This window comes from Somniosus microcephalus, chromosome 2 (assembly GCF_052327205.1).
Source record: "Somniosus microcephalus isolate GS21.2 chromosome 2, FLI_Smic_1.0, whole genome shotgun sequence".
Classification (NCBI taxonomy): domain Eukaryota; kingdom Metazoa; phylum Chordata; class Chondrichthyes; order Squaliformes; family Somniosidae; genus Somniosus; species Somniosus microcephalus.
Genome location: NC_140988.1, coordinates 332,121,122 through 332,133,857, shown reverse-complemented (window position 1 = coordinate 332,133,857; position 12,736 = coordinate 332,121,122).

Genomic DNA, 12,736 nt, shown 5'->3' with positions numbered 1-12,736 from the left:
CTGTTTTGCTGAGTGTTATGGGCGCAAAGACATACAGGCTACTACATAGTTTATTAACCCCTGAAAAGCCAGCAAACAAAACATTCAAACAAATAGTGGACACACTCCAAGACCATTTAAGCCCCAGACCACTGCTCATAGCCGAAAGATTTAAATTCCATAAACGGAACCAGAGCAAAAATGAAAGCATTTCTGAATATTTGGCAAAGTTGCGCAAATTATCAGAACATTGCCAATTTGGAGTGGGCTTATCAGACGCATTGAGAGACAGATTTGTGTGTGGTATGCAAAGTGAAAGCACACAAAAGAAGCTCCTGTCTGAAAAAGATCTCACCTTGGAGAAGGCTCTAAGTATTGCAATTTCAATGGAAGCAGCAGCATGTGGCGCTTTAGAAATTCAACAATAATCCCTGGAATATTCCACTAACAAAATGTCACTGAAACAAGAAAAGAAGTGCTATCGCTGTGGTAAAATGTCACATGATCACAATGACTGTTGGTTTAAAGACAAAGATTGCAGACAATGTGGCAAATGAGGGCACATTGAAAGAGTTTGCAAAGCAAAGAAGCAGAAAACTGATACAATACAGTGCAAAAAGGCACATCAAGTGACTGAAAACAAGAAACCTTTCAAAGATAGATATAAGAAAGTACACTACGTGACTGGAGACAGTTCAGATAAAGGAAAAAGTGACACAGACTCAGAGGAAGAGGATGTGGCTTATCTAAAACTACACAGTGTGAAAGAAACAGAGGATCACAGAATAATATGGGTTACTCCAGAAGTGGCAGGAGTTAGGCTGAAAATGGAGTTGGACACAGGCTCAGCTTTAACAGTGATCTCTGTACATGACTACAAACGACTGTTTTCACACATACCGCTAAGGCCAACTAAAGTACTGTTAAAGACATACACAGGACAAAGAGTGTGCCCAAAGGTAAAATAAAAGTGACAGTGACATACAAAGAAAACAAAATACCGCAATTGAACCTCTATGTAGTGGGAAGTGGAGGACCACTATTGCTGGGACGCGAATGGCTCAGGAAAATACAGTTGGATTGGCACACCATCCAAGCACTGTTTGTGTCAGCAAAGGAGGACAGCAACGCCCCTACTGAGAGACTGGCACAAATACTCTCTGACTCTCAGGAAGTGTTCAAGAAGGGAATGGGAACACTTAAGGGCATGAAAGCAAGAATTAAGATTGAGCAGAATGCAAATCCAAAGTTCCATAAGGCCAGACCAGTGCCTTATGCAATTCGCCCATCAGTAGAAGCAGAGCTGGAGAACTTGGAGCAGTTAGGGGTCCTGTCCAAGGTGGATTGGAGTGAATGGGCCACACCTATAGTTCCAGTGATGAAGAAAACCTCCAGCACAAAACCAGGAAAGTCAAGAAAAGTGCGCATCTGTGGAGACTTTAAATTGACTGTTAACCCAGTCCTCCACACAGTACAGTACCCATTGCCTTGCATTGAGGACATCTTTGCTTCCCTGTCAAGAGGGGAACGCTTCACAAAGATTGACTTGGCCCAGGCCTATCTCCAAATGGAAATTGATGATGCATCAAAGAAGTACCTGACAATAAATGCGCACAAAGGCCTTTACCAGTACAATCGGCTGGTATTCGGAATAGCATCAGCTCCTGCAATCTGGCAAAGGGCAATGGACCAAGTCCTGCAGGAGATCCCAAGTACTCAGTGTTATCTTGATGACATCATCATTACTGGCAAGAATGACAACGACCACCTTTCCAACCTTGAACAGGTGCTCATCAGGTTACGGGAGTATGGGCTCCGAGCGAACCGAGACAAGTGTGAGTTTTTCAAAAAGGAAATCTCATACTGTGGACATGTGATTGACAAGGACGGTTTACACAAGTCTCCAGACAAGATTGAGGCTGTGATTAATGCACCAACACCTGAAAATGTGTCTCAGTTGAGATCATATCTTGGACTGGTGAACTACTATCACAAGTTCTTGCCCAACCTATCCACAGTGTTACATCCACTAAATGCATTGCTACAGACAGGGTCACAATGGAAGTGGAGTGACAGCTGTGAACAAGCTTTTCAAGAGAGTAAAAGACTCATTACTTCAGAAAAGGTGCTAGCTCACTTTGACCCATCCTTACCTATTTGACTGGCATGTGATGCATCACCCCATGGCATTGGTGCCGTGTTGTCGCATAAGTTCCCAGACGGCTCAGAAAGACCAATAGCCTTTGCGTCAAGATCATTGACTACAGCTGAACGCAATTATGCACAGATTGACCGAGAGGCCCTCAGCCTTGTGTGGGGAGTCAAGAAATTCAACCACTACTTGTATGGTCAACAGTTTACACTGTTAACTGACCACCATCCTCTCATTTCAATCTTCAACCCAAGGAAGGGCGTTCCAGTGATGACGGCACAACGGCTACAGTGATGGTCACTCTTCCTAGGGGCTCACCTGTATGACATTGAATACAAGGGGACCAAGCAACATGGCAACGCCGATGGTTTGTCACGTTTACCACTGCCGAACTCAGAGGAAACTACAACAGTTGACTCAGCAGAGGTATTTCACACAACAATAGTTGAGCAGCTACCAGTGACAAACTCCCTCATTGAAAGAGAAACACGCAATGACCCTACATTGTCAAAAGTTTATGACATCACTGTGAAGGGATGGCCAATGAATGGTGACTCATTGTTTCCAGCATTCTCAGCTAGGAGGGAGTAGTTATCAGTGTGTCGGGGAACACTGATGTGCGGCTCACGGGTTGTGATTCCTCCCAAGCTTCGTAACCGAGTGCTAGATGAACTGCATGAAGGCCACTTAGGTACGGTAAAGATGAAAAGTCTTGCCCATGGTTACGTGTGGTGGCCGGGAATTGACAAACAGATCGAGGACCTGACAAAGAGCTACTCAGGATGTCAAAAGGTCCAGAACGCACCACCACAAGCCCCTCTCCATCCATGGGAATGGCCCTCATCACCATGGCAACGTGTGCACATCGACTTTGCTGGTCCGTTCATGGACTCCATGTTCTTGATTGCAGTCGATGCACATTCCAAATGGCCCGAGGTCATTAAAATGAAATTAACCACATCTGAAAAGACCATTTCAGTTCTGAGGACCATGTTCGCTAGAAATGGACTACCAGAACAAATCTGCACAGACAATGAATGACAATTTGTCTCTGACGAATTCCAAAGGTTCACGAGGAAAAATGGAATCAAGCACTACACATCTGCCCCGTACCATCCAAATGGCTTGGCAGGAAGATTCGTACAGACTTTCAAGAAGGCCATCAAAGCAATGTACAGTGAGAATCTACCACTGCAACACAAGATAGACAAATTCCTCTTTGCTTATCGGAACGCAGTACACGCAGCCACTAATCAGACTCCAGCGATGATGTTTCTGAACAGGAACCTGAGATCTCGCATGGACCTTCTTAAACCGAATGTACATCATGATGTAGAGAACAAACAGTTCAAACATTTGAATGCTAAGCCAACAAGAAGCTTCAGTGTGGGACAGTCAGTTCTTGCTCGTGATTTCCGGATGGAAAAGTGGCAACCAGGTACGATATCCACAAGAGAGGGACCACTGATGTATACTGTGGATGTGGGAGAGAACATTTTGAGACGTCATGTGGACCAAATTCTGGATGTTCAGGTGGAAAACACCCCTATACTTCGCCCAGACTCACCTGACATGGAAACAGGCACTCCTGATTCATTAGCATCAGCACCAGCCTCATCCTCAGCTGAGAGCTCTGCCTGTGCTGATAGCTCATCTGATGCAACTGTACCTGTACAGTCTCATTCCCCAAAGCAAAAGAGTCTGGAGAGACGTTACCCAGAGAGGCAGAGGAGGCCTCCCCAGAGACTTGACTTGTAAAAGGGCTGTTGACTAAATAAAATGTTATGTTGGAATTTGAATTTTGTTACTGTAAAGACAGGCTCTGTATGTTAATTATAGAAATTTTGCGTTAATATACTATTAAACTAAAGGGGGAGGAAGTGTAATGTATACAACATTGAAGGGACTACTTTGTATTGCAGATGTATATCCTTAGTTGCGAGCGTATATAACAGGCGCGTATCGATTTGTACAGTCAGTGCCGAAGTTCCAGTTACCCAGTAAAGATCACTTGAAGTTACTCTCTGTAAAGTCTGTGGGTTGTATAGCGAAGTAATACACAGACTACAAGAGTAACTTAAACAGGACTTTACTATTCGAAGGTCAGGGCGAATCTGCCCAATAAGTTCTGCCACAGCACTTATATACCGGTGTGGTCACCGTCGGTATTACAGTATACAGCAGCCAAGATAAAGTAGTGCCACACCTAAAATAGTTCTCTTAAAGGTGAACGGTTACATACAATAGTTCTCTTAAAGGTAGAACAGTTACATACACTACAATCCTCCCTTTTTAGCTTACAACATACTTATTTCCCATTAACATAACATCATAACATATCCAACTTCATGTTACAACAGTTCACAGAGGTAGTCTCTGCGGAAACAGTTCACAGATTCAGTCTCTGCGGGAAACAGTTCACAGATTCAGTCTCTGATCTTCTTGACTCGGTCCGGACCACGCCTCCGTGGTGTAGTCGGGTCACCTTGCTCGAGGGACTCATCTCCTAGTCCTTCCCTAGACTTAACAGCTTTACTTCCATCACTTCTGGACCAGCATTGCTGACTTTTTAAAACAAACAAAAAACAGTTGGATTGCCTTGGGAAATTTTCCTACTTTCCAACTGATTTGGCTCCGTTCGGGGGACCACGTGTGTGATCGGGTAGAGGTAATAATGGTTCAGATGGTTATCATCTTCTGCTTCGTCTTTTCCTTTTTTGCTTCTTGGAGACTCTCGGAGCTCCATTGTCAGCTGCCAGCTGTAACGCCACCATCTCCCTATGTTCCTTAGACTTTAAGTGATTCATCCTGATTTCGGCACTTTGGGAGTTCTCAGCACAAGCTGGGTAGACCAGGTCCTCGTAATATTCAGTGTCACTCAACAGATCATGGTAATATTCGGTGTCGTCCTGAGCTAGGCCAGCGAGAGGGTCTTCTATTTCCTCCTTACCCAGCTGGACGTTAGCCGACTTCTGTTCCAAATCCCGACATCTGTCCTGAAGAGACTTCCTCATGCGTTCAGATTCATCCTGCTTTTTCTGGGCTTCCTGCAAGTCTTTTACTAATGACCTCATTTGTGATTTCAATACTTCAACTTCATTCGGAGATTGATTGATCGGACTATTCAATCCCTCTACGGAAGTAGCTGTTTCAGTATTCTGTTGTTCTACATTGCCGTGCGTCAGCGTACTTTTGGCATCCACGGGCTGTTCTGCTGCAGACTTCTCAGTCTGGGTTGCCACCTCAGCTCTTCCAATGACTTTTGGGAGCTCCCTTCCCTTTGAAGATTGAGGCTCATATTTAAGCTTTTCCCATTTTAGAGTTTTATCCCTCAGCATATGAATGAGTTGGCTGACTGTTAACTCTTCTGCCATCATCCCTTTTCCATTAACTACAGGGCTGTTTATAACCTTGCCCTGGAGGAATTGGCTGACTGTTAACTCTTCTGTCCTCAACCCTTTTCCATTAGCTGCAGGGCTGTTTAGAACCTTGTCCTGGGGCTCCTTTGCTGCTTCTACTTCGCCATCATCCGCAGCCCCCATCATTCGAATTTCCACAAATGAATCGTCCGGTGATGCTACCCCCAACTTCAGTAGGAGCTCGGAAGTCATGTCGACCAACTCAGCTTTTTCTGCCTGCAACCTGCTAACCAGCGCCTTCAGTTGCAGCACATCTTGTTCCACCGGATTGGAGCACGCCCCTTCAGAAGCCGAATCAGCTTTGATTCGTTTGGCCTCCTCGTGCAGACGGTTTGTGTGCTCCTGCTCCCTTTTCTTCCCCAGCTGCTTCTGTTGTCTTTCCAGATTCTCCCATTCGGTATCATAGAACTTTTTCATTGCTTTCATCTCTTGCTCGAGACGGCAATTCAATTGTTCTAATTGCTGTCGTAATCTGAAATAAGTTTGCGTTCGAGCTCGATGTTCCTCAGTAATATATATAGAGTCATAGTCATAGAGTCATAGAGTTTTACAGCACAGAAAGAGGCCCTTCGGCCCATCGTGTCTGCGCCGCCCATCCATCCCTGTCCAGTCTAATCCCATTTTCCAGCATTTGGTCCATAGCCTTGTATGCAATGGCATTTCAAGTGCTCATTCAAATGCTTCTTGAATGTTGTGAGGGTTCCTGCCTCTACCACCCTTTCAGGCATTGAGTTCCACATTCCAACCACCCTCTGGGTGAAAAAGTTCCTCCTCAAATCCCCTCTAAATCTCCTGCCCCTTACCCTGAATCTATGCCCCCTTGTTATTGACCCCCCTACTAAGGGGAAAAGTTCCTCTTTGTCTACCCTATCTATGCCCCTCATCATTTTGTACACCTCAATCAGGTCCCCCCTCAGCCTTCTTTGCTCCAAGGAAAACAACCCCAGCCTGTCCAGCCTCTCTTCATAGCTGAGGCGCTCCATCCCAGGTAACATCCTGGTGAATCTTCTCTGCACCCTCTCCAAAGCAATCACATCCTTCCTATAGTGAGGCGACCAGAACTGCACACAGTACTCCAGCTGTGGCCTCACCAGCGTTTTGTACAGTTCCATCATAACCTCCCTGCTCTTATATTCTATGCCTCGGCTAATGAAGGCAAGTATCCCATATGCCTTTTTAACCACCTTATCTACCTGTTCCGCTGCCTTCAGGGATCTATGTACATGTACACCAAGGTCCCTCTGACCCTCTGTACTTCCTAGGGTCCTACCACTCATTGTGTATTCCCTTGCCTTATTTGTCCGTCCAAAATGCATCACCTCGCACTTTTCAGGGTTAAATTCCATTTGCCACTTTTCCGCCCATCTGACCAACCCGTTTATATCGTCCTGTAGCCTGAGGCTTTCCTCCTCACAATTTACCACCCCACCAATTTTCGTGTCATCTGCGAACTTACTGATCATACCTTTTACATTCTCATCCAAATCATTTATGTAGATCACAAACAACAAGGGACCCAGCACCGATCCCTGAGGTACCCCACTGGACACAGGCTTCCAGTCACAAAAGCAACCTTCGACCATCACCCTCTGCCTCCTGCCACTCAGCCAGTTTAGGATCCAATGCGCCAAGGCACCCTGGATCCCATGGGCTCTTACCTTCTTGACCAGTCTCCTATGCGGGACTTTGTCAAAAGCTTTACTGAAGTCCATGTAAACCACATCCACAGCATTTCCCTCATCCACCCCCCTAGTCACCCCCTCGAAAAATTCAATCAGATTTGTCAGACATGATTTACCCTTGACAAAGCCATGCTGACTATCCCCGATTAATCCTTGCCTCTCCAAGTGGAGACTAATTTTGTCCCTCAGAATTTTTTCCAATAATTTCCCTACCACAGATGTTAGGCTCACTGGCCTGTAATTCCCTGGTTTATCCCTGCTACCCTTCTTGAATAATGGTACTACGTTAGCTGTTCTCCAGTCCTCTGGTACATCCCCTGTGGCCAGAGAGGTTCTGAAAATTTGTGTCAGAGCCCCTGCAATCTCCTCCTTTGCCTCCCACAGCAGCCTGGGATACATCTCGCCTGGGCCTGGGGATTTATCCACTTTTTGGCCTGCTAAAACCGCTAGCACCTCCTCCCTCTCGATGCTAATATGTTCAAATATGTCACAGCCCCCTTGCCCGATTTCTATGTCTGCATCGTCTTTCTCCATAGTGAACACAGATGCAAAAAATTCATTTAAAACCCCGCCTACATCATCTGGCTCTACACACAGATTGCCACTTTGGTCCCTAATGGGCCCTACCCTTTCCCTGGTTATCCTCTTGCCCTTAATATACTTATAAAACATCTTAGGATTTTCCTTTATTTTGCTCGCCAGTGTTATTTCATGGCCCCTCCTCGCCCTCCTAATTTCTTTTTTAAGTATGCCCCTGCATTTTTTATACTCCTCTAGGGCTTCTTCCGTCTTTAGTCTTTTGTAACTGCCAAAAGCCCCCCTTTTATTTCTAATGCATTTTTGTATATCCCTTGTCATCCAAGGTTCCCTTTGCTTGTTGGTCCCACCCTTGACCTTTACAGGAACATGTTGGCGTTGTACTCTCTCTATTTCCCTTCTGAAAGTCTCCCACTGTTTTGATGCGGATTTTCCTATAAGTAGCTGCTCCCAGTCCAATTTGGCCAGATCCTGCCTTATCATATTAAAATCGGCCTTCCCCCAATTTAGAACCTGTCTGTATATGTCTGTAACTTGAACAGACTCAGAATTCTCTGTCAAGCTATGTTGTTGTTGTTCAGAGGAATTCTGTTCTGAAGCTTTGTTCTCCTCCGGAGCATAAGCCTTTATGCCCACATTCATTCTACCAACCTTAGTCAGCAAGTTCATTTTACACTTGTCTTTCATGCTTGGGCTGGTCTTATCGTCATCTGTTTCAGAGTCTGAGCTGATTGTCTGCCCCGAGTCCTCACTCGTTATTGCTTTGAGGTAGTGCCATTCCATGTCTATTTTCTTGATCCACTCTCGTCCTAGAAGTGGTGGTCCTCCCTCAGGTAGTACGTATAAGTCCATTCCGGGGTGTTCTTTGCCTCTGTCTCTCACCTTGACTCTTATCTTTCCCATGGGGTATACTTTATGCCCCGTGTATGTCTGCAATACGAACTTGGTATCTCTCAAGGGTATATGTGAGAATAGCCGGTTGTAATCCCTTCGATTTATGACGGAAAGAGCTGATCCAGTGTCCAATTCCATTCTCACTTGGACTCCGGCTATTTTTAGCATGACCCAGATAGTTTGTAGGTGAGCTTCCTTACTCACATTATGAATTCTCAGACTACCCAGTTCCTGGCCGCTTGGGTCTGAGTCTGAATTCTGTTCATCTGAACTCTTCTCAACCACCTTGTGTACTTTGTTGTACCTTTCCTGTGATGGCTTTTTTTTTTGGTTGTTGGTCTTCTTCCCTGACCGGCATACTTTGGCTATGTGACCCAGTTTGCCACATTTCCTACAGTCCTGGTTTTTAAACCAGCATTGGTTCTGGTCGTGTGTTGTCTTCCCACAACGATAACATTTCGTTGCACCCGAAGTAATTTGATCCACACTGAGGACCGCTGCCTTCAGCTGCATTTCCGCAGTTCCTTTCGCTGCGGTTTCGTGTGATGCTGCAATAAGGACAGCCCTATCCAGTGTAAGGTCGTTCTCTTCGAGCAGTCGCTTTTGCGTTCCTTCCTTCGACAACCCGTACACGAACTTGTCTCGCAATGCCTCTGTCAGATTTCCTCCAAACTGGCAGTATTTCGCTAGCCTACGCAGTTCGACCAAGTATTCCGCGTTGCTTTCCTCTTTCCGTTGCGTTCTCGCATAAAATTTGAATTGTTCCGCCAACATCAGCGGTGTGGGGTTCAAGTGATCCTTCAGAACAGCAACAATGTTATCGAAGGTTTGATCCGCCGGTTTAACTGGTGCTAGAAGATGCTTTAATAGCCCGTATGTCTTCGCCCCCATCGAGTTTAGCAAGGTTATAGCTTTATCATCATCCTCTATTTTATTGGCCTCACAATATATCTCAATGCGTTCTACATACGTGGCCCAATCTTCTACCTCGGAATCGAAATCGTTGATGTTACCACGCTTAGGCATCTTCACCTCCCTGATAAACAACAACGAAATATTTCTTTAACTCTTTTTTTTTCCAAGATGGCGGTTTCCCCGCGCTTATCTTCTTTCCCTGCCCCTTTCAAAATGGCGGTTCCCGCTTCTGTCTTTTTCTCCACCTCCTGGCGGCTTCCCGCGGTTTCCCGCGCTTATCTTCTTTCCCCGCCCCTTTCAAGATGGCGGTTCTCGCTTTTCTTCCCCTGGTGGGAGGGGTAAGCTTTTCCCTCGGGCGACGGCCGCTGGCTTCGGGGTTCGCAGCCTGCTCTTCGGCTTCAGCGGGTTCCCTTCTCTCAGCCGGGCAGCCGGTGCTGGGTACAACCCGTTGGAGGCGAACAGTTTCAGCCGCTGGCTGGATCTCGCTCAGCCTTCCTCGCTCGGGCTCTGTCTCTCCCGCTCGCTCGGCTCTCGTTCGCTCTCTCTCGGGCTCTGTCTCTCCCGTTCGCGCGGCTCTCGCTCGGGCTCTGTCTCTCCCGCTCGCGCGGCTCTCGCTCGCTCTCTCTCGGGCTCTGTCTCTCCCGTTCGCGCGGCTCTCTCTCTCGGGCTCTCTCTCCCGCTCGCTCGCGCCTCCCAGCCCTCTCGCCGTCCGGTGCTTCCCTCCCCGGCTGCGGCTCTCGCTCTCCGCGGTTTATTTGTTTTATCTCGTCCCACGCCTTACGATCCGGTCGCAGCGCTTCGTGGCCTCAATCACTGTCTGGCCTTTTTCACCCCAATCGCGCCTCCCAGCTTCTCGCAGTCCGGTGCTTTCCTCCCTGGCTGCGGCTGAGTTCTCCGTGGCTTATTTATTTTTATATCTTCCCGCGCCTTACGATCCCGGTCGCAGCGCCTCGTGGTCGCGGTAGTTGTCCGGCCTTTTTCGCCGTCGCGGTCTAGCCGTCTCACGACGCTCCCTCGCCCGCTTGTACCGCGGCTTCTGCTCCACGCTGCCCCAGTCTCAGCGCCTCTGGGCCCGACTTCTGTCCGGCTCCTTTCCCCCTCGACCGTGGTCGAGTGCACCGCCCTTATCCTCCGTTTATTTGTTTCTATTTTCCCTTTACTCACAGTCACCGTGGCCGACTTGCTTCTCGTGTTGATCGGCTCACTCACCACCGTGGCAGAAGGGACAATCCGTGCCTGTTGCTGATGGAAGACTTCGTGTTTGAAATCTTCCTCCTTTCTTGGTCTGCAGACTCGAGTTTTTCTCTCAGCAAAACGACGAGGGCGGGTGCCTCTTCTCGACGCTCGTTTATTTCTTCCGAAGTATTGATGCCGCAGGGTAAGATCGAACTCGTCGCCACTGTAAAGTCTGTGGGTTGTATAGCGAAGTAATACACAGACTACAAGAGTAACTTAAACAGGACTTTACTATTCGAAGGTCAGGGCGAATCTGCCCAATAAGTTCTGCCACAGCACTTATATACCGGTGTGGTCACCGTCGGTATTACAGTATACAGCAGCCAAGATAAAGTAGTGCCACACCTAAAATAGTTCTCTTAAAGGTGAACGGTTACATATAATAGTTCTCTTAAAGGTAGAACAGTTACATACACTACACTCTCAGTCTCTGCTGCTTTATTATTTTATGTAGTTGTGTGTAGCGGTACAAACACAACAATTACCATCGCCAAATCCCCCTCTATCAACATCCTGGGGGCGTCACCATTAACCAGAAACTTAACTGGACCAGCCACATAAATACTGTGGCAACAAGAGCAGGTCAGAAGCTAGGTATTCTGTGGCGAGTGTCTCACCTCCTGACTCCCCAAAGCCTTTCCACCATCTACAAGGCACAAGTAAGGAGTGTGATGGAATACTCTCCACTTGCCTGGATGAGTGCAGCTCCAACAACACTCAAGAAGCTCAACACCATCCAGGACAAAGTAGCCTGCTTGATTGGCACCCCATCCACCACCTTAAACATTCACTCCCTCCACCACCAGCGTACCGTGGATACAGTGCGTACCATGTACAAGATGCACTGCAGCAACTCACCAAGGCTTCTTCGGCAGCACCTCCCAAACCCGCGACCTCTTCCACCTAGAAGGACATGGGCAGCAGGCGCATGGGAACACCACCACCTCCAAGTTCCCCTCCAAGTCACACACCATCCTGACTTAGAAGTATATCGCCGATCCTTCATCGTCGCTGGGTCAAAATCCTGAAACTCCCTACCTAACAGCACTGTGGAAGTACCTTCACCACACAGACTGCAGCGGTTTAGGATGGCGGCTCACCACCACCTTCTCAAGGGCAACTAGGGCTGGGCAATAAATGCTGGCATTGCCAGCGACGCCCTGATCCCATAAACAAATAAAAAAAAGTACAAAAGCAAGGGAGTTATGCTAAACCTTCAGAAATCACTGGTTAGGCCTCAGTTGGAGTATTGTGGCCAATTCTGGACACCACACCTTAGGAAGAATGTCAAGGTCTTGGAGAGGGTGCAGAAGAGATTTACTGGAGTGGTTCCAGGGATGAAGGACTTCAGTTATGTGGGGAGACTAGCGAAGCTGGAATTGTTCACCTTCGAGCAGAGAAAGTTATGGAGAGATTTAATAGAGGCGTTCAAATTCATGAAATGTTTTGATAGAGTAAAAAAGGAGAAACTGTTTCCACTGGCAGGAGGGTCAGCAACAAGAGGACACAGATTTAAGGTAATTGGCAAAAGAGCCAGAGGGAAGTTCTGGAGAATTTTTTTACGCAGCTAATTGTTATGATCTGGAATTCACTGCCTGAAAGCATGGTGGAAGCAGATTTAATAATAACTTTCAAAAGGGAATTGGATATAGCCTTGAAAAGGAAATATTTGTAGCCCTATTGGGAAAGAGCTGGGCGTGGGGCTAATTGGATAGCTCTTACAAAGAGCTGGCACTGGTATGATGAGCCGAATGGCCTCCTTCTGTGCTGTATGATTTTATAATCCCAAAGCTTGAGCCAATCAGATGGAAGAGATGACTGTCATTTCAACCAATCAGGTCCCAAAGCCAGGAAACACTCAAATTGCAGGACCATTGCCACCACAAAACAATCTGATCTCAGAACTTTCATTGCAGTTTTAA